Source organism: Pseudophryne corroboree, chromosome 7, assembly GCF_028390025.1.
Source record: "Pseudophryne corroboree isolate aPseCor3 chromosome 7, aPseCor3.hap2, whole genome shotgun sequence".
Lineage (NCBI taxonomy): Eukaryota > Metazoa > Chordata > Amphibia > Anura > Myobatrachidae > Pseudophryne > Pseudophryne corroboree.
Window position 1 is genome coordinate 37,794,576 of NC_086450.1, and position 24,234 is coordinate 37,818,809.

Consider the following 24,234-nt stretch of genomic DNA (forward strand, 5'->3'; position numbering starts at 1 on the left):
GATTCCCCATTTTTACACATTGCGGCAGGCAGATTCCCCATTTTTACACATAGCGGCAGGCAGATTCCCCATTTTTACACATTGCGGCAGGCAGTCCCAAGAAAAACAGAAAGAAAGACAAGAAAGAAAGAAAGAAAGAAAGAAAGAAAGAAAGAAAGAAAGAAAGAAAGAAAGAAAGAAAGAAAGAAAGAAAGAAAGCTCAGACTCCTCGGTGCAGCTTCTGACGATTCCCGGGCAGGAGAGAAGGAGGAGGAGGGAGGTGGAGGAGGGAGCCGCAGCAGCGCTGTGTTATTGGTGGAGGCGCTGCTGCTGCTGCCCCTCTGCTTCACTATAGGCTGTTCTCGGAAGACAGCCTATAGTGAAGCAGAGGGGCAGCAGCAGCAGCGCCTCCACCAGTAACAAAGCGCTGCTGCGGCTCCCTCCTCCACCTCCCTCCTCCTCCTTACCCCCGTGCCGCTGCGCTCCTCTCCGACTCCTGTGTCCTGCGGGTGGCTGTGTGCTGCGGGCAGCGGTTGCCCGCAGCACACAGAGGCATGTAATGAGTCAGTTTGACTCATTACATGCTTTGGGCCCCTGGACAGAGGCGGGCCCCAGTGCAACGCACTGGTTGCACTGGCGGTAGTTCCGCCTCTGTACCAGACGACGTGAACGATATATCGTTCACAGTCGCCTGTATTGGCCATATCGGTCAAAAAAATCGTCTAGAGTGTATGGCCCTTTAGGCCCATGGAGCATATTTATCAATATTTTTTTTACTAAAGTAATGTGAAAACGGATGTTTCCACCCGCTTCACACGTTATAGTGACAGCTGGCCTCAGGTCAGTCGTCGCAGGAATGACGTCAGTAGGGGAAAGGAAAAAATTTGGCCCAGATTTATCAAGCCTTGGAGAGTGATAAATTGCACGGTGATAAAGTATCAGCCAATCAGCTCCTAACGGTCATTTTTCAAACACAGCCTGTAACATGGCAGTTAGGAGCTGATTGGTTGGTACTTTATCACTGCGCAATTTATCACTCTCCAAGGCTTGATAAATCTGGGCCACTGTATGATAAAGTGCTTAAAATCCACTCTGGGCTGGGGGAGACAAGGGGATCTGTTTACTAAGCCTTGGATGGAGATAAAGTGGACGGAGATTAAAAGGGGGACATTTACTAAGCAGTCATAAGAGCGTAGAAGTGAGCCAGTGGAGAAGTTTCACCATCAACCAATCAGCAGCTCTGTGTCATTTTATAGTATGCAAATGATAGATGTTACTTCAGTGCTGATTGGTTGCCATGGGCCCTTCTCCACTGGCTCACTTCTCCGCTCTTATCACTGCTTAGTAAATATTCCCATAAGTACCAGCCAACCAGCTCCTGTCATTTTTCAAACACAGCCTGTAACATGGCAGTTAGGAGCTGATTGGCTGGTACTTTATCTCCATCCACTTTATCTCTCTCCAAGATAATTAACAACAGTTGATCCCCTGCAAATTATATGACATTATGCAATGTTGTGTGAAAAGTGTCACAAAACCACAATTATACGATTAGCTTTAAGTAAACAGAATATTCCCCAAAATCCTTGTTCGCACCTTGTTTAAAATATGAAAAATATCTCCTTGATCTTTGGTAGTTAAGTGGCAGAATAAATCACTTTCTGTCCTTATCCATCTTAATCAAGTAGACAAAAACATAATAAAAGCAAACCTGACCCACTGATGGAACGCTGCTGCGGCTGAAGCCCTGTGAAGTGTGCGCACATGTAGAAGCCACGCTGCGCGTGTGCACATTGTGAAATGCGACGGCATCTCACATCAGCAAACGCCGCAGAGGCTTTCGCAGGGCGAGGAGGGGGCATTGCGGGAGCCTTTTTGGGGGCATGGTCCAGACAACACAGGCGTGTCCAGACCGTTTGCGGGGCGGGCCGCGGGGGCTGTGTGACATCATATGCAGCCACTGTGACCCAAAAGATGGCAGGTGGCCGACTGCCTTAGCAGCTAGGCTGCGTAGTAAGAGAGCTACCCTAAACATGTGAAAGCATCACCGCCATGCGATGCTTTTGCATGTTTGCGGGAGGGGGGGGGGGCAGGACCTAGCATGCCGGGAGGACTTGCCCTGTGCGGTATGAACACCCTGATTTAGAAAACTCTTCTAATGGTTCCCGTAGTCATTCATCCATATCCTCTACAGCAAGCCAGGCAGATTCATTGGTCTCTAATTTTCTTCCACCTATTGTGGGAGTGCAGCACGGTTGTAGAGCTGCAAAATAAGGGCCCAGCTTCATTCGCACCAGGGTCTGTGAGCCTATTGCACCAGGGTCTGTGAGCCTATTGCACCAGGGTCTGTGAGCCTATTGCACCAGGGTCTGTGAGCAGTGGCGTAAGTTCGTCCCAGTTGCCCGGAGGCAAGATAAATATATTGGTGCCCCCCTATTTCCTATATCAAGATAAATATGTGTGTGTGTGTGTGTGTGTGTGTGTGTGTGTGTGTGTGTGTGTGTGTGTGTTCTGAAAAAATGTATATACTGTATTTATACATTTAATTGTCTTTTATTTTAAATCACACCCAGGATTAGAACCCATGACCTGTTACACTAACAGCAGACACTTTACTGATGGAGCTATTTGCTCCTGTAGAGGAAGCATGAGAATTGTAACTATATGAAGTTACGTGTAATTGTCAGAGAAGTATCTTCATATAGTTAAAATTCTCATATTTCCTATACAGGAGCAACAGCTTCATCAGTAAAGTGTCTGCTTCCAGTGTAATACAGTAGGTTGTGGTTTCTAATCCTGGGTGTGACACTTGTAAAATGTGTATATTCAGTATAATAAAAAGGGTGTGATTTGTAAGGTGCAGGGACCAGTGAGGAAGTCGGCCACTGAAGAGACAGTGACAGCTATCAATTAACTTAATTCACTGATGTCATAGAATGGGAGGAGAGGTGCCCCCTTCAGAGCAGGAGCCTGGCAGCAGATGACTCCGTTGCCTCCCAGAGTCCTGCCTCTGTCTGTGAGCTTATTGCACCAGGGTCTGTAAGCTTATTGCACCAGGGTCTGTGAGCCTATTGCACCAGGGTCTGTGAGCCTATTGCACCAGGGTCTGTGAGCCTATTGCATCAGGGTCTGTGAGCTTATTGCACCAGGGTCTGTGAGCTTATTGCACCAGGGTCAGTGAGCCTATTGCACCAGGGTCTGTGAGCTTATTGCACCAGGGTCTGTGAGCTTATTGCACCAGGGTCTGTGAGCTTATTGCACCAGGGTGAGTGAGCCTATTGCACCAGGGTCTGTGAGCTTATTGCACCAGGGTCTGAGAGCTTATTGCACCAGGGTCAGTGAGCCTATTGCACCAGGGTCTGTGAGCTTATTGCACCAGGGTCAGTGAGCCTATTGCACCAGGGTCTGTGAGCTTATTGCACCAGGGTCTGTGAGCTTATTGCACCAGGGTCTGTGAGCTTATTGCACCAGGGTCTGTGAGCTTATTGCACCACGGTCTGTGAGCTTATTGCAACAGGGTCTGTGAGCCTATTGCACCAGGGTCAGTGAGCTTATTGCACCAGGGTCTGTGAGCTTATTGCACCAGGGTCTGTGAGCCTATTGCACCAGGGTCTGTGAGCTTATTGCACCAGGGTCTGTGAGCCTATTGCACCAGGGTCTGTGACCCTATTGCACCAGAGTCTGTGAGCCTATTACAACTATAGTCTAGAACTACTACATACCGTACAATTATGCCCTTTGTATTATAGTTTGCGGCTTATTCAGATCAACTTTACTCCCTTTTGTTGTTATGAAAGTGCTTAGTTCAGTGGTTTCCAAACTTTTTTGAATCACGGCGCCCTAGAATATCAGAATTTTTTTCACGGCACCCCTAGGCCAAAAATTTCTTATTGAGAAATTTAGAAAGAAATATTACATTAAGTAGATCACGTTTATATGTCATCCTTAGGGTCAGTTGTGTGGTGAGGGACAAGATTTGCTTCTGTTTGGCCACATATTTTATGGCAGCCACCAGCACTGGTTTTACCTATTATATTGACCATGAATAATTTGAATTGATCCTGGACCACCAACCCAGGGCACCCCTGCAAGTGTCCCGAGGCACCCCAGGGAGACACGGCACACAGTTTGGGAACCTCTGGCTTAGGGTACTGTTACCTGGATATGACTATTCCTGGGAAAGTATTAAAACATTAAAATTAATACCATTTACTATTTTTATTGATGGGCTCAAATAGGGTATATAAAACATGGAAATTCAGGTGACAGGAAGAGAATTCTAATAACATCAGTGAGGATAAAGTTATGTATTTTTGTATCTATAATTAATCTAAACGACTGTTGACAGATGAGTCTAATTTCGGGTGACATGACTTGCTCAAGTCATAGTTGAAAGATGGGAAATAGAAAGGAGACCATGGGGGATGGAATCAATTGGAGTGGAACCAAACTTACCGTTTTTTACATTTCTTTACTAGTCATGGAAAGGAGAATTCCCTTGGGTGTACCAGGAAGAGAAATCAAAACTGCATAATGTATACGGGTTTTTTTTGGTAGGAATAGTGAACTTCAATCTTTCATGTCACTACAGCTGACGTTTGGGAAGCAGAGTTTATGCCATCATTTACACTTTCAGTAGTCACACGGACACCAATACCCAGTTGAAATAAAGTCTACTGACCTCTTTTCTCACAGTGCAATCCTTCTTCCTTTTCTTTTCTCTATTGAAATAGCGCTGGTGCGCTATTGGTCCCCTGTCTGGCTACCTACCAATATCTCCAAACAAAGCTCAGCTGACTACAAGTGTGCTACAACGGAGAGCGCAAAGTGCCTTTAACCATTGGAGCCCAAGGGCGCAGGTAACAGTGCCTCAGCAAAACAACTGATAATTGTCTCTGGGCCTAATTCAGACCTGATCGTAGCCGTGCAAAATTTTGCACGGCTACGATCAGCCACCCTGACATGCGGGGGGACGCCCAGCACGGGGCTAGTCCGCCCCGCATGACTGTCCCTCCCCCCGCCGCACAGGTACAAAAGCATCACACAGCGGCGACGCTTTTGTACCTGAAGAGTAGCTCCCTACCAGCGCAGCTCCTGCACGCTGGCAGGGAGCTAGCCGTCGCTCTCCGGGTAGCAGCGGCTGTGTGTGACATCACGCAGCCACCGCGGCCCGCCACCGCACGATCCGGGCATGCCTGCATGCCCAGACCGCGTCCCCAAAAAATCAGGCAAAGGCGATCGCTGTGCAGATAAGCCAATCACATCTCTGGCATGCGCAGTTCAGACCTGATTGCCCGCTGTGCGAAAACGCACAGTAACGATCAGGTCTGAATTAGGCCCTCTGTCCTTACACATTGATATGCACGGATGTGCACCAGGGAAGTGGCATTTGCATACATTCTGCATCCACTGCCAGAGGCGGATTGGCCATAGTCCTTACAGGGAAGATTCCCGGTGGGCTGGCGCACCCGCGGGGCCTGTTTAGTTTGAGGCCATGTGGTCCTTTTTATAGACATAATGAATAAGATTCAAAATAAATTGCATATATGAAAATGACTTTGCCACTTAGCCTGTGATTGCAGATGATCTAGTGTATGCTCTGTCTGCCTGCTTGGCTGACATATAAGATTGAGTGAATAGTGATTGGGATACGGTTAATGTAATAAGCAAGAAAATATATCTTTCTAAAGAATGATATAGTTTCCTAAATTCTGAAGGTGTATCATATAATGTGCTCATAATATTTAATTTTATTTATTTTTAACTTCCCCCTTGATGCTGGACATGCCCACTATCTGGAAAGTCTTGGGGGAGGGTGCTGCTGCCATGGCCCATGGCTAGACCTTACACCTCTGGTGCTGCCCATGTGGGGCCGCTAGAACAAATTTTTCCAGGGCCCCTTTTTGTTCCCAATCCGCCCCTGTCCACTGCCCACTGCGTCCTATCATGTACATGGTTCAATGACAGTTCCAATCCAGTCTCCATCTGTACTCTTTCATTTAATGTATTGGCCTCAGTTACAGTCAGGAGCCAAACCAGCAACTGGGACAAAGCCATAATGCAATGCAAGCAGTCATACAGGAACAGTGCTGCCTGCTTCTGATAGCTGGAATGAGGATGAGATAGAAAGGGGACGGGCAGAGGGGTAGAGTGGGGGCAGCTAAGGTGACCGGTAAGACGCTGGTCCAGTATAACATCCATGATTCTCCAGTCCAAAGGTGTTTTGCTATTATCGGCATCTTAAATTTCCTTCTTAACCACTTGCCTAGCTCTAATGTATATGATGCGACCACAGCTAGTACTCCGTCACCTGGCTTGGTTGCTTCACATACATCTGGTCCGCCCGCTGTGTTATAAATGGAGGAAATCCGTTCAACACTTGACTTCCTCCTGTTGCAGCAGCCACCTGGGAGTGATGCGGCAGTCTCTGACGTCACTCCCAAAATCGCATCCCAAAACTGCCTTGCAAGCGACATTCCGGGGTACATGCGCTGGAGCTAAATGTTCTGGGAGGAGAACGTAGTTGACATGAGAGGGAGAAGGGGGGTAGGGGAGGCCCCATATATAGATCTTACTAGCGGGGGGGTGGGGGGGGATAATTATAAAATGAAAATAAAAAAGACACACATAGGAACACATGGTGGGGACGACTAAACAGTGGAAGGCCTATTGACACTGGGGTGAGTGGGCTCTGCCACTAGTTTCTGTCACCACTAGAGGGGTGGGGATAAGTAAAGCTAAGAATCTTTTGCCACTGGGGGGAGTATTTCTGAGTAATTTTACAATAGGGGCCTATGGGGGGTAATTCTGAGTTGATCGCAGCAGGATTTTTGTTAGCAGTTGGGCAAAACCATGTGCACTGCAGGGAGGGCAGATATAACATGTGCAGAGAGAGTTAGATTTGGGTGGGGTGTGTTCAATCTGCAATCTAAATTGCAGTGTAAAATAAAGCAGCCAGTATTTACCCTGCACAGAAACAAAATAACCCACCCAAATCTAACTCTCTCTGCACGTTATATCTGCGCCCCCTGCAGTGCACATGGTTTTGCCCAACTGCTAACAAAAATCCTGCTGCAATCAACTCAGAATTACCCCCTATGGACACGGGGGGATAGGTATATATTTTTTGAAATAAAATATATATTTTATTAAAAAGACTTTTAAAACTTTTTTAAATAGAAAAAAACAACTTGGTAGTCTCTGAGCAGTTTTTGGCAACAAAAATCATCAGTTATGTGGTTAAACATGCAGAGAAGCGGCACACCCCCTAGACTGATATACTGGTATGGTTAGAAAATTGGATTGCTTATTGGTTAACTTCTGATAAAAGTAGGATTTTGCTACAGAGAACACCAATATTGGGCGCGTTACTGACTGTAAGTGTCTGCGGTGTACAGAGGGGTGTGACCACCGACCATTGTGACTAGGAAGTACCTGAGCCACTGGCGCACCAAGCAAAGTTTTCTTTTGACTATTTTAGTGCCGCACAGAATTTACAGTCCTTTTTTTTTCACATTCTAGGGGCCGCCCATCACAGGGCAAGGTCGCCCGGCATGCTGACCACCACCCACCATTGCGATCACGCTGTAATTGCAGTGGCAAACGCAGGATTTGCATGGGGGGGTTTCCAGAACTGGGCGGAGCCAATCACGGGGGTGGGGACTGAGGTGACCCAGTATATGCTGGGTCCGTAAAACTAGGGTGTCTGTGTGTGTGTGTGTGTGTGTGTGTGTGTGTGTGTGTGTATATATATATTTATATATATATATATATATATATACTGTACATATATCTACACATATATATATATATATATATATATATACATGTGTGTGTATATATATATATATATATACACACACACACACATACATATACACATATACATAGCATATTAAACATGCATACATATATATATGTACAGTACACATATATATATACACGTGTATCTATCTATCTATCTATCTATCTATCTATCTATCTATCTAGTGTGTGTTTATATGTATGTATGTATATACATGTGTATATATGTATGCACATGGATATATATGTACTATAATTAAAATAAAGTAAACTTTTATTGCACTTACAAGTGCCACCAGGAAGACAGCAGGCTGCAGAGGACGCTAGACAGCCATTAATAATACTCATGCAGCTATATTAAAAAAAAAAAAAAAAAAATTTTTTTTTTAGTGGAGGGGGGTTTCTGGGTGCTCGGAAACCCCCCCTGGGTGCGCCACTGAATTGCAATGGTGCCGCAATTACAGTGTGAGCGCAAACATTTTGGAATCTCCTGCCGGCACAGCTTGGCTGCGACAGCAGGAGACACATTTTTTTATTTGGAGCAGCTGCCCCGAAAACGCAGCCGACACGCCCCCATTCGCCACGCCCTCACAGCGCTCCATCTCAGCCTTAAAAAGCGGAGCTTTATCACCCTGCGAACACCTCTGCCTGTCAATCAGACAGAGGCGTTCGCATTTAATGCGGGCCACCTGCATTAACTGTGGACGACACCTGCGCATGCGTACACGGGTCCCGCCGCTGTGTTTGAAATGCGACCTGAACCAGCTCCTAATTATGGTCGCATCTGCAGAAATGGTTGATAGATGCTTTCTTTACAGTAAAATAACTATGCTGATCCACCTAGCAGTGATACACACTGTATATTCTGTCTCGTATCTCTCTCTCTCTCTTTCTCTCTCTTATTGGGGGTAATTCAGACCTGATCTCTAGGCTGCGTTTTCGCACAGCGGGCGATCAGGTCCAAACTGCGCATATGTATGCACAGCAATATACAGGCGCGTTGCACGGGTACAAAGCGGATTGCCGCTCAGCGATGGGTTTGTGTGACAGATCTGTTCTCACGGGCGATCGTAAGGAGATTGACAGGAAGAGGGTGTTTGTGGGTGTCAACTGACCGATTTCAGGGAGTGTCTGGAAAAACGCAGGCGTCTCCAAGCGTTTGCAGGGAGGGTTCCTGACGTCAATTCCGGTCCCGGACAGGCTGATGTGATTGCAGCGGCTGAGTAAGTCCTGGGCTGCGCAGAGACTGCACAAAATCTGTTTGTACCGCTCTGCTACACATGCGATCGCACACTTGCACAGCTAAAATACACTCCCCTATGGGCGGCGACTATCTGATCGCAGCAGTGCAAAAATCGCCTGCTAGCGGTCAGGTCTGAATTAGGCCCATTGAGAAGCACTGTGATATATTTGTAAACTAAAGAATAATTTACCATCCATTACTAAGAAAATAAATGAGTAAAACAGTCAGACGCATCATGTTATTCAGATATAACTAAAGGAGTAAATAAATGTATACATGCACTTGTTATAAAACAAAACCTACTAGTAACATACTGTAACAGGCGGTAACAGTAACTTCTTGTCCAACCGTAAATATTCTGCATCGCTCAGTCTTTGTACTGTATCTCATTTTCTCGATCTGAACACAATTTAAAACGAAATCCCAACAGGCATCATTGAGTTAATCCATAAATAAATATTGTGCCTATTAATTATTTAGCGCCATTAACCCAAAGCCCATTTCGGCGCTGTGTACCAAACCGCTCCCAGTCACATGCCGTCACTTGTTATAATTCCTGACTTCTGACTTTGAAGCAGCATTTCACCAGAGCTCCTCAGACTGGCAGCACCGGCCCCCACCGGCCCCCACCGTTTCCTTATTAGTTTAGCGTGGATCCTCATATACATATCACGATAATAACTTGTCAGTTATGTTTTTCAAGTCATCTTCATTTCACCATTACCCAGTCACTTCAATTTATAATAACACTTGTAAATTTCATTATTTTTCTTCTTAACGACCTGTGCTTCAATTTCAAAATAATAAACAGAACATAAAATGAAATCCTAATGCAGAAGAGACTGGAAAGTTTGCAATGGGAACAGATGGTGCATCAACCTTACGTTGTGTACACAAATCTTCCTCGCCTAGGTTTTTTATTTTCTCCTCTTTATAAATGCAAATAATGTGGCCCCAGATATCGCTGTCTGGATTATTCTCTCTCCTTATCGCTGCTGATCAATGTGACATTTGCCATTAACATAAAGTGGGCCCTCATTTAATGATGTTAATGTGTCCTTAATGTCAGTATAAATGTCCCTCCTTTACATACTGAACAATAACGCGTCCTAAGGAGACCTGAATCATATGAAGAACATATCAAAGACAATTTACAGTTGAATATACAAGTGTACTAATTATGTGTATATATATATATATATATATATATATATATATATACTGTAGTGCAATAATCTTTGTTGCATTAGTGTTTAATATAGCTGAATATTTTTACAACAGGGCTTTATTTGGTAAGTTGCGGGAAAGACAGGATAATTATAGAGGAAGATGATCCGTGTGTAGAGAATACTCAGGGGAAGTTTAAGGGTTAGGGGCAGATTCAGCTAAGAACAAAGGGTATAAGTCATGTTTGATTATCACGCAACAGAGCGATTATCGTCAGACTGCGCATGTGCTGCGATCGCAATGCACATGCGCGAGGGTGACGCTGCGATCCCACTTGCACTGAGAGCATTGCCGCCGAGCGATTGGTAGGAAGCCGACATCTAAGTATTAAGATTGTATTTCTAGTTTTGTAAAAAGATATTCTGCAATGTTTCTATTGGGATGTGTTTAGGGAGACAGTGGGGCTGATAGTGTAGCCACACCCACACAGCATTGGCCACACCCTCACAGCATTGGCCACTCCCTCACAGCACTGGTTACAGCTCCTCCCCTTATCAGTCTAGGCCCTTGAACATTATCAGCCCCAAGCCCATGTGGCCCACAGCACTGGTTACAGCTCTTCCCCTTCTCAGTCTAGGCCCTTGAACATTATCAGCCCCAAGCCCATGTGGCCCTAAATCCGGCCCTGCTCGGAGCATGCCAGGGTATTAACTAGGGGTGTGTAGAACGCAGGGCTCTGTGGTCAGAACCATTGCCCCCCCCCCCCCCCCCCCCCCAGGGCTCTTGCTTCTGGCTAGCATGGTACCTGGTACGGCTCCCTGCAATCCGTATCACTGCTACAGTGCTGCCAGAGGCATACTTTGGACTCTCCAGGCAGGTACCCTGCAGTCTGTGCAGTTGCTTGAAGTGTCTTCACGATGCTCCAAGAGGTGTTGTAGATCCCAGTGCTTGGCGGTCCCTAAGTGATGGCATGATGTCATGTGCTTAGCGGGCGGAGCCACCACAGGGAGCCCAGGATCACCATTATATTACAAATATACCCAATAGTCACGCAATTTCGCATGTTTTAAAAAAGTCTTACCAATTTATTAAAACAGTATGTCACATAAAAACATATTACAGTATAAATCACAATCACTGTTTATATGCAATATACAGCCGGAGATCTGGAACCATTATGGAATAATGCCACTCCTTGTACAGTCCTAGACAGAACGTGAGCTTGTACCAATTGTGGCTTTACAGTATTGTGGACCTAGATTTCAAATATCCATGCGTTTCGTCATTGTCGACTTCATCAGGGGTAGTGGTTAGCTGAAACAAAAATGGGTATATCTTACAATAAGGCAACTTGCTAAAAACATCATATAATTAACACTGAAATGGCCATACAGATGGGTCCACATTTATCTTGATCTTTAATAGGATTAACTGAGACTGGCCAGTCAGACTTAATCCCCTCCTTTAATGACTTAATCCCCTGCTGTATTGTTCTCTGTATTGTATTGCAGCTGAGAATAATAGATTAAAGGCTTATGCTAATAAGTCATGTTGCTACTAGGCGCAGAAAACTAGTCAAGATAACGGTGGACCCATCTGTATGATAAACATGTTGAGGAGATCACAGACAGTGGTAATGAACCCATTGGGCCTCTGTAGGCTATATACTGTATATACACTCATCCATAGTCTAGTATATGAAGACATGGGAGCTGAGGAAGAGTGAGGCATAAAATGGGCTGAGATTTGTTCCTCATTGTATCTGCCAGGAAGATGTTACAGACGCTTATTACAATATGTGCCCATATTTATCATTATCATCCAGTATTCATACCAGCTCATGATCATCCACAAATGATCCATCTGTTCCGCCCATATTTCTCTTTTTCAAAGTCTGCATACGTATGCAATTGCCTACGACAGCACTTCTGCCCCAATCCACCCATTCAGCAGAAAGTTGCAAATCTGTAATGACGCATATGCATTCACGTGCAGTCCTGAGTTAATTGGTGCAATTTGCACTCCGACAAAGGTGGCAGCACTCACTCTGCTTGAGCCCTGCGGTGTTTCAATCAAATATAATATTAAAGATATTACATTTGCGATAATTAAAAACAGATTATTCTATGAAGACTTCCAGGTGCTTTCACTCAGTTTTTATCCATATATGAAAATCTTGTACAGAGGATCCAGAGGAGTAACATTGGGATCGGTATTCTGGCAGTCCCAATACCAATGCCGATCCCGATGGTGAAGATCCCGACAGGGTCGAGGTAAGTATTTAAACTCCCCCCGTACCCCTCCCTTACCACAGCCTAACCCTAACCTCCCCCTTAGTGCCAAACCCTAACCCCCCCTTAGTGCCTAAACCTAACCCCCCCTTTCCACAAGCTAACCCTAACCTTCCTCCCTTAATGCCTAAACCAGTGGTTTCCAAACTTTTTTGAATCACGGCGCCCTAGAATATCAGAATTTTTTTCACGGCACCCCTAGGCCAAAAATTTCTTATTGAGAAATTTAGAAAGAAATATTACATAAAGTAGATCGCGTTTATATGTCATCCTTAGGGTCAGTTGTGTGGTGAGGGACAAGATTTGCTTCTGTTTGGCCACATTTTATGACTGGCAGCCACCAACACTGGTTTTGCCAATTATATTGACCATGAATAATTTGAATTGGTCCTGGACCACCAACCCAGGGCACCCCTGCAAGTGTACCGAGGCACCCCAGGGAGCCACGGCACACAGTTTGGGAACCTCTGGCCTAAACCTAACCCCCCCTCCCCCCCAGTTGTGCCTAACCCCCTAACCTCACCCCCGCATTCCAACCCTAACCCTTCCGGCTATACTTACCTTCGGGATTCCGGCATCAGTGCTCTGATGGGTGTCGGGATTCCGGTGTTGGTATTTTGGTATCTTGAATGTATTCCTGACCAACGCATATCGCCTCAGCATTATTACCTTTATGATTCATGCTGTTCCCCCTGATGAAGTCATAAAGCTGATAATGTACTAATTATGAATGACGTATATGTAGATGTGACGAGTCGGACACATCTGTGAAAAAGGAGATTTATGGTAAGAACTTACCCTTGTTAAATATCTTTCTGCGAAGCACACTGGATTCCACAGGGAATAACATCGGAGTGTAGAGTAGGATCTTGATCCGAGGCACCAACAGGCTAAAAGCTTTGACTGTTCCCAAGATGCTCAGCACCGCCTCCTCTATAACCCCGCCTCCAGGCACTGGAGCTCAGTTTTGTTAACCAGACCAATGCAGTAGCAGGTAAAAGAGATGGAGACAGTTAGTAGCCACAGACACCACATTCTCACGACAGGAGAAGGTATCAGCGGCTAATGCCATACCAACCCAAAGAAACTAAGTGCGTCAGGGTGGGCGCCCTGTGGAGCCCAGTGTACCTCGCAGAAAGAGATTTAACAAGAGTAAGTTCTTACCATAAATCTCCTTTTCTGCAGCGGGGTACACTGGTATTCCACAGGGAATAACATCGGGGATGTCCTAAAGCAGTTCCTTATGGGAGGGGACGCACTGTAGTGGGCACAAGAACCCAGCGTCCAAAGGAAGCATCCTGGGAGGCGGAAGTATCAAAGGCATAGAACCTTATGAACGTGTTTACTGAGGACCACGTAGCCGCCTTGCACAATTGTTCAAGGGTCGCACCACGGTGGGCCGCCCAAGAAGGTCCAACAGACCGAGTAGAATGGGCTTTGATGGTAGCAGGAGCTGGAAGGCCAGCCTGTACATAAGCATGTGCAATCACCATTCTAATCCATCTGGCCAAGGTCTGCTTGTTAGCAGGCCAGCCACATTTGTGAAAACCAAACAATACAAAGAGAGAATCAGACTTCCTAACGGAGGATGTCCTCTTCACATAGATACAAAGAGCCCGTACCACATCCAAAGACCGCTCTTTGGAGGATAAACCTGGAGAGACAAAGGCCGGAACCACAATCTCCTGGTTAAAGTGGAAAGAAGACACCACCTTAGGTAGATAACCAGGGCGCGTTCGAAGAACCGCCGGTCACGGTGTAAAATCAGATAGGGGGACCTACAAGAGAAGGCACCCAAATCTGAGACCCATCTAGCAGAGGCAATAGCCAGCAGAAACAAGACCTTGAGGGAAAGCCACTTAAGGTCCGCAGATTCAAGAGGTTCAAACGGAGACTCTTGCAAAGCCTCCAGAACCACCGACAAATCCCAAGGAGCCACAGATGGGACATACTGTAGGAAGGTTCAATCCGTAAAACACCCTGAGTGAATGTATGACCAGTCGCAATTTTTCTCTGAAACCATACCGACAAGGCAGAAATATGAACCTTGAGACGGGGGGGGGGGGCAGCCGAAGGCCAAAGTCCAGGCCCTGTTGTAGGAAGGCCAAAAGTTTGGCCGTACTAAACTTGTAAACGTCATGATCGGTAGATGCGCACCAAGCAAAGTAAGAATTCCAGACCCTATGGTAAATTAGAGCAGAAGCCGGCTTACGGGTCTTCAACAAAGTTTGAATGACAGCCTCAGAAAATCCTTTGGCCCTCAGTACGGAAGCTTCAAGAGCCACGCCTTCAAAGCCAGTCGGGCCAAATCCTGGTGAACACAAGGGCCCTGAATGAGGAGGTCTGGTCGTTGCAGAAGCAGAAGTGGACGCTCTAATGAGAGACCCTGTAGGTCTGAGAACCAATGCCGTCTGGGCCACACTGGAGCTATTAGAAGAAGGATTCCTCCTTCTTGCTTGAACTTCCTCACTACTCTGGGCAGGAGTGACACCGGAGGGAACACGTACAGCAGCCAAAAGTTCCATGGAATTGCCAGTGCGTCCAAGAACGCCACTTGAGGATCCCTTGTTCTTGCTCTGAAGACCGGAACCTTGTGATTGTGTCGAGACGCCATCAGGTCTACATCTGGTAGGCCCCACTTGTCCACTAGGAGTTGAAATATTTCTGGATGAAGGCTCCACTCTCCGGCGTGTACGTCCTGACAACTGAGGAAGTCCGCTTCCCAGTTGAGGACCCCCGGAATGAACACTGCCGATATGGCTGGCAGATGGCGTTCCGCCCATTGAAGAATCTTTGACACTTCCATCATTGCCATGCGGCTTCGAGTGCTGCCTTGATGATTTATGTACGCCACCGTGGTTGCGTTGTCTGACTGTACTTGAACAGGCCTGTGCACTACCAGATGCCGGGCCAGTTTCAGAGCATTGAACACTGTCCGCAATTCCAGAATGTTTATCGGGAGGAGAGACTCCTCCCTGGTCCACCGACCCTGAAGAGAGTGTTGCTCCAACACCGCGCCCCAACCCCTCAGACTGGCATCCGTCGTCCGAAGGACCCGGTTGGAGATCCAGAAGGGACGACCCCTGCTCAATCGTTGGTCCTGCAGACACCAGGTCAGTGACAGATGGACCTCCGGAGACAAGGAGATCATTTGAGACCTGATCTGGAGAGGCAGGCCGTCCCACTTGGCCACAATCAGTTTCTGCAGAGGGCGGGAATGAAATTGAGCATACTCCACCATGTCGAAAGCTGACACCATGAGGCCTAGTACTTGCATCGCTGAGTGTATCGACACACGCGGACGAGAGAGGAAGCAACATATCTTGTCCTGAAGCTTCAGGACTTTCTCCTGTGACAAAAACAAACTCTGGTTGTGTGTGTCCAACAACGCTCCCCGATGCACCATTCTCTTGGCAGGGACCAGGGATGATTTCTTCCAGTTGATGAGCCACCCATGGGCTTGCAGAAACTGGACCGTCAGATCCAAATGACGGAGGAGAACTTCTGGGGAATTGGCCAGGATCAGCAGGTCGTCCAGAGACGGCAGGATCCGGATGCTTGGTGAAAATCCGCGGAGCCGTGGTCAGACCAAACGGTAAGGCCCGGAATTGGTAATGGAGATTGCCAATAGCAAACTGCAGGTATTGCTGATGTGACATGGCAATAGGGATATGCAGGGATATGCAGTTAAGCACCATATAGTCCCCTGGTTCCAAAGCCAGGACAATAGAACGAAGGGTCTCCATACGAAACTTGGAGACCCTCACAAACTTGTTCAAAGATTTGAGGTTGAGAATGGGCCGGGAGGAACCATTAGGTTTGGGGACTAGGAACAGCGTTGAATAGTACACCCCACCTCTCTGAGCCAGAGGCACCGGCACTACCACTCCGGTGTCCAGGAGGGATTGTACCACTAAAAAGAGAATTGTTGCTTTCACCTGATCCGAACGGATGTCCATCAGGCAAAAGCGAGGAGGGGGACATGTCTTGAAGAATATAGGTGATGACTTACCATACCTAAGTGTCTGAAGTGGTCTTCAACCATACCTGGGTGAACTATAGAAGTCGGCCTCCCACCCTGGGATCCCCCAGGGGGAGGCCCGCCCCCTCATGCCGCAGGCTTGTCAGATTCGGAAGCCGGCTGACGGGCAGCCCAGGCACGTTTAGGCTTGGGCCTGGTGGTTTTGGAAGTGCAAGACTGTTTCGGGTACGCCTGACCCTTTGCTTTATCCGGAGGGCGAAAGGAACGAAAGGAAGTACTTTTAGCCTTCGGGGCCGAAGGAGTAGTGCTAGGTAGACATGCCGTCTTAGCAGACGCCAAGTCAGCGACAATCTTGTTGAGATCCTTACCAAAGAGGATGTTTCCTTTAAAAGGGAGCACCTCCAGGGTTTTCTTAGATTCCAAGTCCACCGACCAGGACCGCAACCAGAGAATACGGCGAGCCAAAATGGATGTCGTAGCAGCCTTGGCCGCCAGAACACCTGCATCTGAAGCTGCTTCTTTAATGTAATGAGATGCCGTGACAATATAAGAGAGACATTGTCTGGCATGTTCAGAAAAATTGGATGGAAACTCAGCCTCTATTTCTTGAGCCCACGCCTCAATAGCTTCTGCGGCCTAAGTAGCCGCAATGGTGGGCCTATGTGTAGCCCCTGCAAGGGTATAGATAGCTTTTAAGCAGCCCTCCACACGCTTATCCGTCGGCTCCGTGACAGAAGTGACGGTAGTGACAGGCAGAGCAGATGACACCACCAGCCGAGCGATTTGCGAATCCACCGGCGGTGGTGTTTCACAATTTTTACTCAATTCTGCCGCAAGGGGATAGCGGGCTAGCATCTTCTTGTACGGGTGAATTTCTTTCCTGGGTTCTCCCAGGATTCCTGACGTATGTCAACCAAGTGGTCAGAATGAGGTAAAACCAATTTAGTAACCTTCTGACATTTGAACCTGTAGTAGCAGGCTCAGGATCATCATCAATCTGAAGAATGAGCCTGATAGCCTCTAATAGATCAGGAACATCCACCTGTGAAACAGATTCCCCATCAGAAACGTCATGATCAGAGTCTGTGGGGTCAGTATACACGCCATCTTCATCGGAAGAGGTATCCGGAACATGCGTGGATTGGGAGGAAGTAACAGCCCGCTTAGAGAACTTCTTAGGTTTAGTCTTAGATGGGCGAGGGTCAGCAATATGTTTATCCAAAGAGTTATTCAAGTGCTGTAACTGAGTGGACAGAGCATCTGTCCATGGCGGATTAATCGCAGGGACCATATAAGGCTGATAAGGCACAGGAGGTCCCATAGGGGGCGCAAGTCTAGTTACCAGCGTAGTCAGTAAATTAGAAAAGACAGACCAAGGAGGGCCCTGATGTGCCCCCGTTGTTACAAACTGACTGGGGGGTACAGAACCCCCATAACCTGAACCCTCCGCAGCCATGTTATCCTCAGATGCATCTGGGACATCATAACCGCGCACGGCAGAATCAGCCCCAGACCCATCATCCCCTGTAGCTGACATGATATGAAAGCGTAAACCACGGGCGACACAGTACAATGGGGGTCATTCCGATCCGTTCGCACGCAGTAGTTTATCGCTGCGATGCGAACGGGTCCAGAATGCGCATGCGTGGCGGTCACAATGCGCGTGAGCGGCGTTGCCCGGCAACAGGGGTTACGTTGCGTCCTACGGTGGAAGCGGTCGCAGAGCCGACCGCAAAGAAGATTGACAAGAAGAAGGCGTACCTGGGCAGATCCGGACCGTTGGAGACCGTTTTCGGGGAGTGGTAAGGAAAACGCAGGCGTGTCCAGCAGACCGGAGGGCCGATGTCTGACGTCAAAGCCGACTCCAGCATCGCAGAGATCGTCACACAGGGTAAGTAGGTATAGGGCTGGTCTACTTCTGCTTGAAATTTTTTTTAGCTTAGCAGGGCTGCTAAGCTAAAATACACTCCCCCATAGGTGTGGACTAGTTGATCGCAGCAGCAAAAAGTTGCTGGCTGCGATCAACTCAGAATGACCACCAATGGCCCTCATTCCGAGTTGTTCGCTCGGTAAAAATCTTCGCATCGCAGCGATTTTCCGCTTAATGCGCATGCGCAATGTTCGCACTGCGACTGCGCCAAGTAAATTTGCTATGCACTTAGTAATTTTACTCACGGCTTTTTCATCGTTCTGGCGATCGTAATGTGATTGACAGGAAATGGGTGTTACTGGGCGGAAACAGGCCGTTTTATGGGCGTGTGGGAAAAAACGCTACCGTTTCCGGAAAAAACGCAGGAGTGGCCGGAGAAACGGAGGAGTGTCTGGGCGAACGCTGGGTGTGTTTGTGACGTCAAACCAGGAACGACAAGCACTGAACTGATCGCAGATGCCGAGTAAGTCTGGAGCTACTCAGAAACTGCTACGAGGTGTGTAATCGCAATATTGCGAATACATCGTTCGCAATTTTAAGATGCTAAGATTCACTCCCAGTAGGCGGCGGCTTAGCATGAGCAAATCTGCTAAAATCCGCTTGCGAGCGAACAACTCGGAATGACCTCCAATATCAGCAAATATAATACCTAACACAAACCTCCCGTGCAGTGTGACAGCACAAACAAAGGATTTCTGAGGTAAAATGTGTCTGAAAAACACAGAGAAAAATACAAAATACGTATATCCTGTGAAATACCTATATTATCTAATAACCCTGACGCACGGAGCCCCCTCAGGTTACAGAATATAGGGATAGCAGTTAGTGATGAGCGGGTTCGGTTTCTCGGAAACCGAACCCCCCCGAACTTCACGCTTTTTACACGGGTCCGAGGCAGACTCGGATCTTCCCGCCTTGCTCGGTTAACCCGAGCGCGCCCGAACGTCATCATCCCGCTGTCGGATTCTCGCGAGGCTCGGATTCTATCGCGAGACTCGGATTCTATATAAGGAGCCGCGCGTCGCCGCCATTTTCACACGTGCATTGAGATTGATAGGGAGAGGACGTGGCTGGCGTCCTCTCCGTTTAGAGTAGACTAGAGAGTAGTAGAGACACTTGATTTACTAATTTTGGGGAGCATATTAGGAGTACTACTTGCTGATAGTGTGACCAGTGACCACCGGTTTAATTAATCCGTTCTCTGCCTGAAAAAAAACGATACACAGTGTGACACAGTCACATACCATATCTGTGCTCAGCCTCAGTGTGCCCTCAGTGTGCTGCATCATCTATGTAATACTGTATATCTGACTGTGCTGAGTGCTCACTGCTCACACAGCTTAATTGTGGGGGAGACTGGGGAGCAGTTATAGCAGGAGTACATATTTTAACAGTGCACACTTTTGCTGCCAGAGTGCCACTGCCAGTGTGACTGACCAGTGACCACTGACCACCAGTATATTGTGATTGTCTGCCTGAAAAAGTTAAACACTCGTCGCGTGGTGTTTTTATTCTATAAACGCATTCTGCTGACAGTGTCCAGCAGGTCCGTCATTATATAATATATACCTGTCCGGCTACAGTAGTGATATATATATATTTTTTATATCATTATCATCCAGTCTATATTAGCACTGCAGCAGACGCAGTACGGTAGTCCACGGCTGTAGCTACCTCTGTGTCGGCAGTCGCTCGTCCATCCATAATTGTATACCACCTACCCGTGGTGTTTTTTTTTCTTCTATCTTCTTGATACTAGTAGCTTACTTTAGGAGTCTGCAGTGCTGAGCTGACAGTGTCCAGCAGGTCCGTCATTATATAATATATACCTGTCCGGCTGCAGTAGTGATATATATATATTTTATATCTCATTATCATCCAGTCTATATTAGCAGCAGACGCAGTACGGTAGTCCACGGCTGTAGCTACCTCTGTGTCGGCAGTCGCTCGTCCATCCATAATTGTATACCACCTACCTGTGGTGTGTTTTTTTTTTCTATCTTCTTGATACTACTAGTAGCTTACTTTAGGAGTCTGCAGTGCTGAGCTGACAGTGTCCAGCAGGTCCGTCATTATATAACATATACCTGTCCGGCTGCAGTAGTGATATATATATATTTTATATCTCATTATCATCCAGTCTATATTAGCAGCAGACGCAGTACGGTAGTCCACGGCTGTAGCTACCTCTGTGTCAGCAGTCGCTCATCCATCCATAATTGTATACCACCTACCTGTGGTGTTTTTTTTTCTTCTATCTTCTTGATACTACTAGTAGCTTACTTTAGGAGTCTGCAGTGCTGAGCTGACAGTGTCCAGCAGGTCCGTCATTATATAATATATACCTGTCCGGCTGCAGTAGTGATATATATATATTTTATATCTCATTATCATCCAGTCTATATTAGCAGCAGACGCAGTACGGTAGTCCACGGCTGTAGCTACCTCTGTGTCGGCAGTCGCTCGTCCATCCATAATTGTATACCACCTACCTGTGGTGTTTTTTTTTTTCTATCTTCTTGATACTACTAGTAGCTTACTTTAGGAGTCTGCAGTGCTGAGCTGACAGTGTCCAGCAGGTCCGTCATTATATAATATATACCTGTCCGGCTGCAGTAGTGATATATATATATTTTATATCTCATTATCATCCAGTCTATATTAGCAGCAGACGCAGTACGGTAGTCCACGGCTGTAGCTACCTCTGTGTCAGCAGTCGCTCATCCATCCATAATTGTATACCACCTACCTGTGGTTTTTTTTTTTCTATCTTCTTGATACTACTAGTAGCTTACTTTAGGAGTCTGCAGTGCTGAGCTGACAGTGTCCAGCAGGTCCGTCATTATATAATATATACCTGTCCGGCTGCAGTAGTGATATATAGATATTTTATATCTCATTATCATCCAGTCTATATTAGCAGCAGACGCAGTACGGTAGTCCACGGCTATAGCTACCTCTGTGTCGGCAGTCGCTCGTCCATCCATAAGTATACTAGTATCCATCCATCTCCATTGTTTACCTGAGGTGCCTTTTAGTTGTGCCTATTAAAATATGGAGAACAAAAATGTTGAGGTTCCAAAAATAGGGAAAGATCAAGATCGACTTCCACCTCGTGCTGAAGCTGCTGCCACTAGTCATGGCCGAGACGATGAAATGCCAGCAACGTCGTCTGCCAAGGCCGATGCCCAATGTCATAGTACAGAGCATGTAAAATCCAAAACACCAAATATCAGTAAAAAAAGGACTCAAAAATCTAAAATAAAATTGTCGGAGGAGAAGCGTAAACTTGCCAATATGCCATTTACCACACGGAGTGGCAAGGAACGGCTGAGGCCCTGGCCTATGTTCATGGCTAGTGGTTCAGCTTCACATGAGGATGGAAGCACTCAGCCTCTCGCTAGAAAAATGAAAAGACTCAAGCTGGCAAAAGCACAGCAAAGAACTGTGCGTTCTTCGAAATCACAAATCCACAAGGAGAGTCCAATTGTGTCGTTTGCGATGCCTGACCTTCCCAACACTGGACGTGAAGAGCATGCGCCTTCCACCATTTGCACGCCCCCTGCAAGTGCTGGAAGGAGCACCCGCAGTCCAGTTCCTGATAGTAAGATTGAAGATGTCAGTGTTGAAGTACACCAGGATGAGGAGGATATGGGTGTTGCTGACGCTGGGGAGGAAATTGACCAGGAGGATTCTGATGGTGAGGTGGTTTGTTTAAGTCAGGCACCCGGGGAGACACCTGTTGTCCGTGGGAGGAATAGGGCCATTGACATGCCTGGTGAAAATACCAAAAAAATCAGCTCTTCGGTGTGGAAGTATTTCAACAGAAATGCGGACAACATTTGTCAAGCCGTGTGTTGCCTTTGTCAAGCTGTAATAAGTAGGGGTAAGGACGTTAACCACCTCGGAACATCCTCCCTTATACGTCACCTGCAGCGCATTCATCATAAGTCAGTGACAAGTTCAAAAACTTTGGGCGACAGCGGAAGCAGTCCACTGACCAGTAAATCCCTTCCTCTTGTAACCAAGCTCACGCAAACCACCCCACCAACTCCCTCAGTGTCAATTTCCTCCTTCCCCAGGAATGCCAATAGTCCTGCAGGCCATGTCACTGGCAATTATGACGAGTCCTCTCCTGCCTGGGATTCCTCCGATGCATCCTTGCGTGTAACGCCTACTGCTGCTGGCGCTGCTGTTGTTGCTGCTGGGAGTCGATGGTCATCCCAGAGGGGAAGTCGTACTCGTAAGACCACTTTTACTACTTCCACCAAGCAATTGACTGTCCAACAGTCCTTTGCGAGGAAGATTAAATATCACAGCAGTCATCCTACTGCAAAGCGGATAACTGAGGCCTTGGCATCCTGGGCGGTGAAAAACGTGGTTCCGGTATCCATCATTACTGCAGAGGCAACTAGAGACTTGTTGGAGGTACTGTGTCCCCGGTACCAAATACCATCTAGGTTCCATTTCTCTAGGCAGGCGATACCGAAAATGTACACAGACCTCAGAAAAAGACTCACCAGTGTCCTAAAAAATGCAGTTGTACCCAATGTCCACTTAACCACGGACATGTGGACAAGTGGAGCAGGGCAGGCTCAGGACTATATGACTGTGACAGCCCACTGGGTAGATGTATGGACTCCCGCCGCAAGAACAGCAGCGGCGGCACCAGTAGCAGCATCTCGCAAACGCCAACTTTTTCCTAGGCAGGCTACGCTTTGTATCACCGCTTTCCAGAATACGCACACAGCTAAAAACCTCTTACGGCAACTGAGTAAGATCATCGCGGAATGGCTTACCCCAATTGGACTCTCCTGTGGATTTGTGGCATCGGACAACGCCAGCAATATTGTGTGTGCATTAAATCTGGGCAAATTCCAGCACGTCCCATGTTTTGCACATACCTTGAATTTGGTGGTGCAGAATTATTTAAAAAACGAGAGGGGCGTGCAAGAGATGCTGTCGGTGGCCAGAAGAATTGCGGGACACTTTCGGCGTACAGGCACCACGTACAGAAGACTGGAGCACCACCAAAAACGCCTGAACCTGCCCTGCCATCATCTGAAGCAAGAAGTGGTAACGAGGTGGAATTCAACCCTATATATGCTTCAGAGGTTGGAGGAGCAGCAAAAGGCCATTCAAGCCTATACAACTGAGCACGATATAGGAGGTGGAATGCACCTGTCTCAAGCGCAGTGGAGAATGATTTCAACGTTGTGCAAGGTTCTGCAACCTTTTGAACTTGCCACACGTGAAGTCAGTTCAGACACTGCCAGCCTGAGTCAGGTCATTCCCCTCATCAGGCTTTTGCAGAAGAAGCTGGAGACATTGAAGGAGGAGCTAACACAGAGCGATTCCGCTAGGCATGTGGGACTTGTGGATGGAGCCCTTAATTCGCTTAACAAGGATTCACGGGTGGTCAATCTGTTGAAATCAGAGCACTACATTTTGGCCACCGTGCTCGATCCTAGATTTAAAACCTACCTTGGATCTCTCTTTCCGGCAGACACAAGTCTGCTGGGGTTCAAAGAACTGCTGGTGACAAAATTGTCAAGTCAAGCGGAACGCGACCTGTCAACATCTCCTCCTTCACATTCTCCCGCAACTGGGGGTGCGAGGAAAAGGCTCAGAATTCCGAGCCCACCCGCTGGCGGTGATGCAGGGCAGTCTGGAGCGACTGCTGATGCTGACATCTGGTCCGGACTGAAGGACCTGACAACGATTACGGACATGTTGTCTACTGTCACTGCATATGATTCTCTCCCCATTGAAAGAATGGTGGAGGATTATATGAGTGACCGCATCCAAGTAGGCACGTCAGACAGTCCGTACTTATACT

General features: G+C 47.1%; 1 long non-coding RNA gene across 1 annotated transcript in view; it reads right to left on the reverse strand.

Annotated features, from left to right (window-relative positions):
* Nucleotides 1-11,298: 11,298 nt before the first annotated feature.
* LOC134943329 (uncharacterized) overlaps nt 11,299-24,234 on the reverse strand; it is a 361,042-nt gene continuing 348,106 nt past the window's right edge. The window contains exon 5 of the long non-coding RNA XR_010181473.1: nt 11,299-11,506. This is a non-coding gene — a long non-coding RNA (uncharacterized LOC134943329). The remainder of the gene's footprint in view (nt 11,507-24,234) is intronic.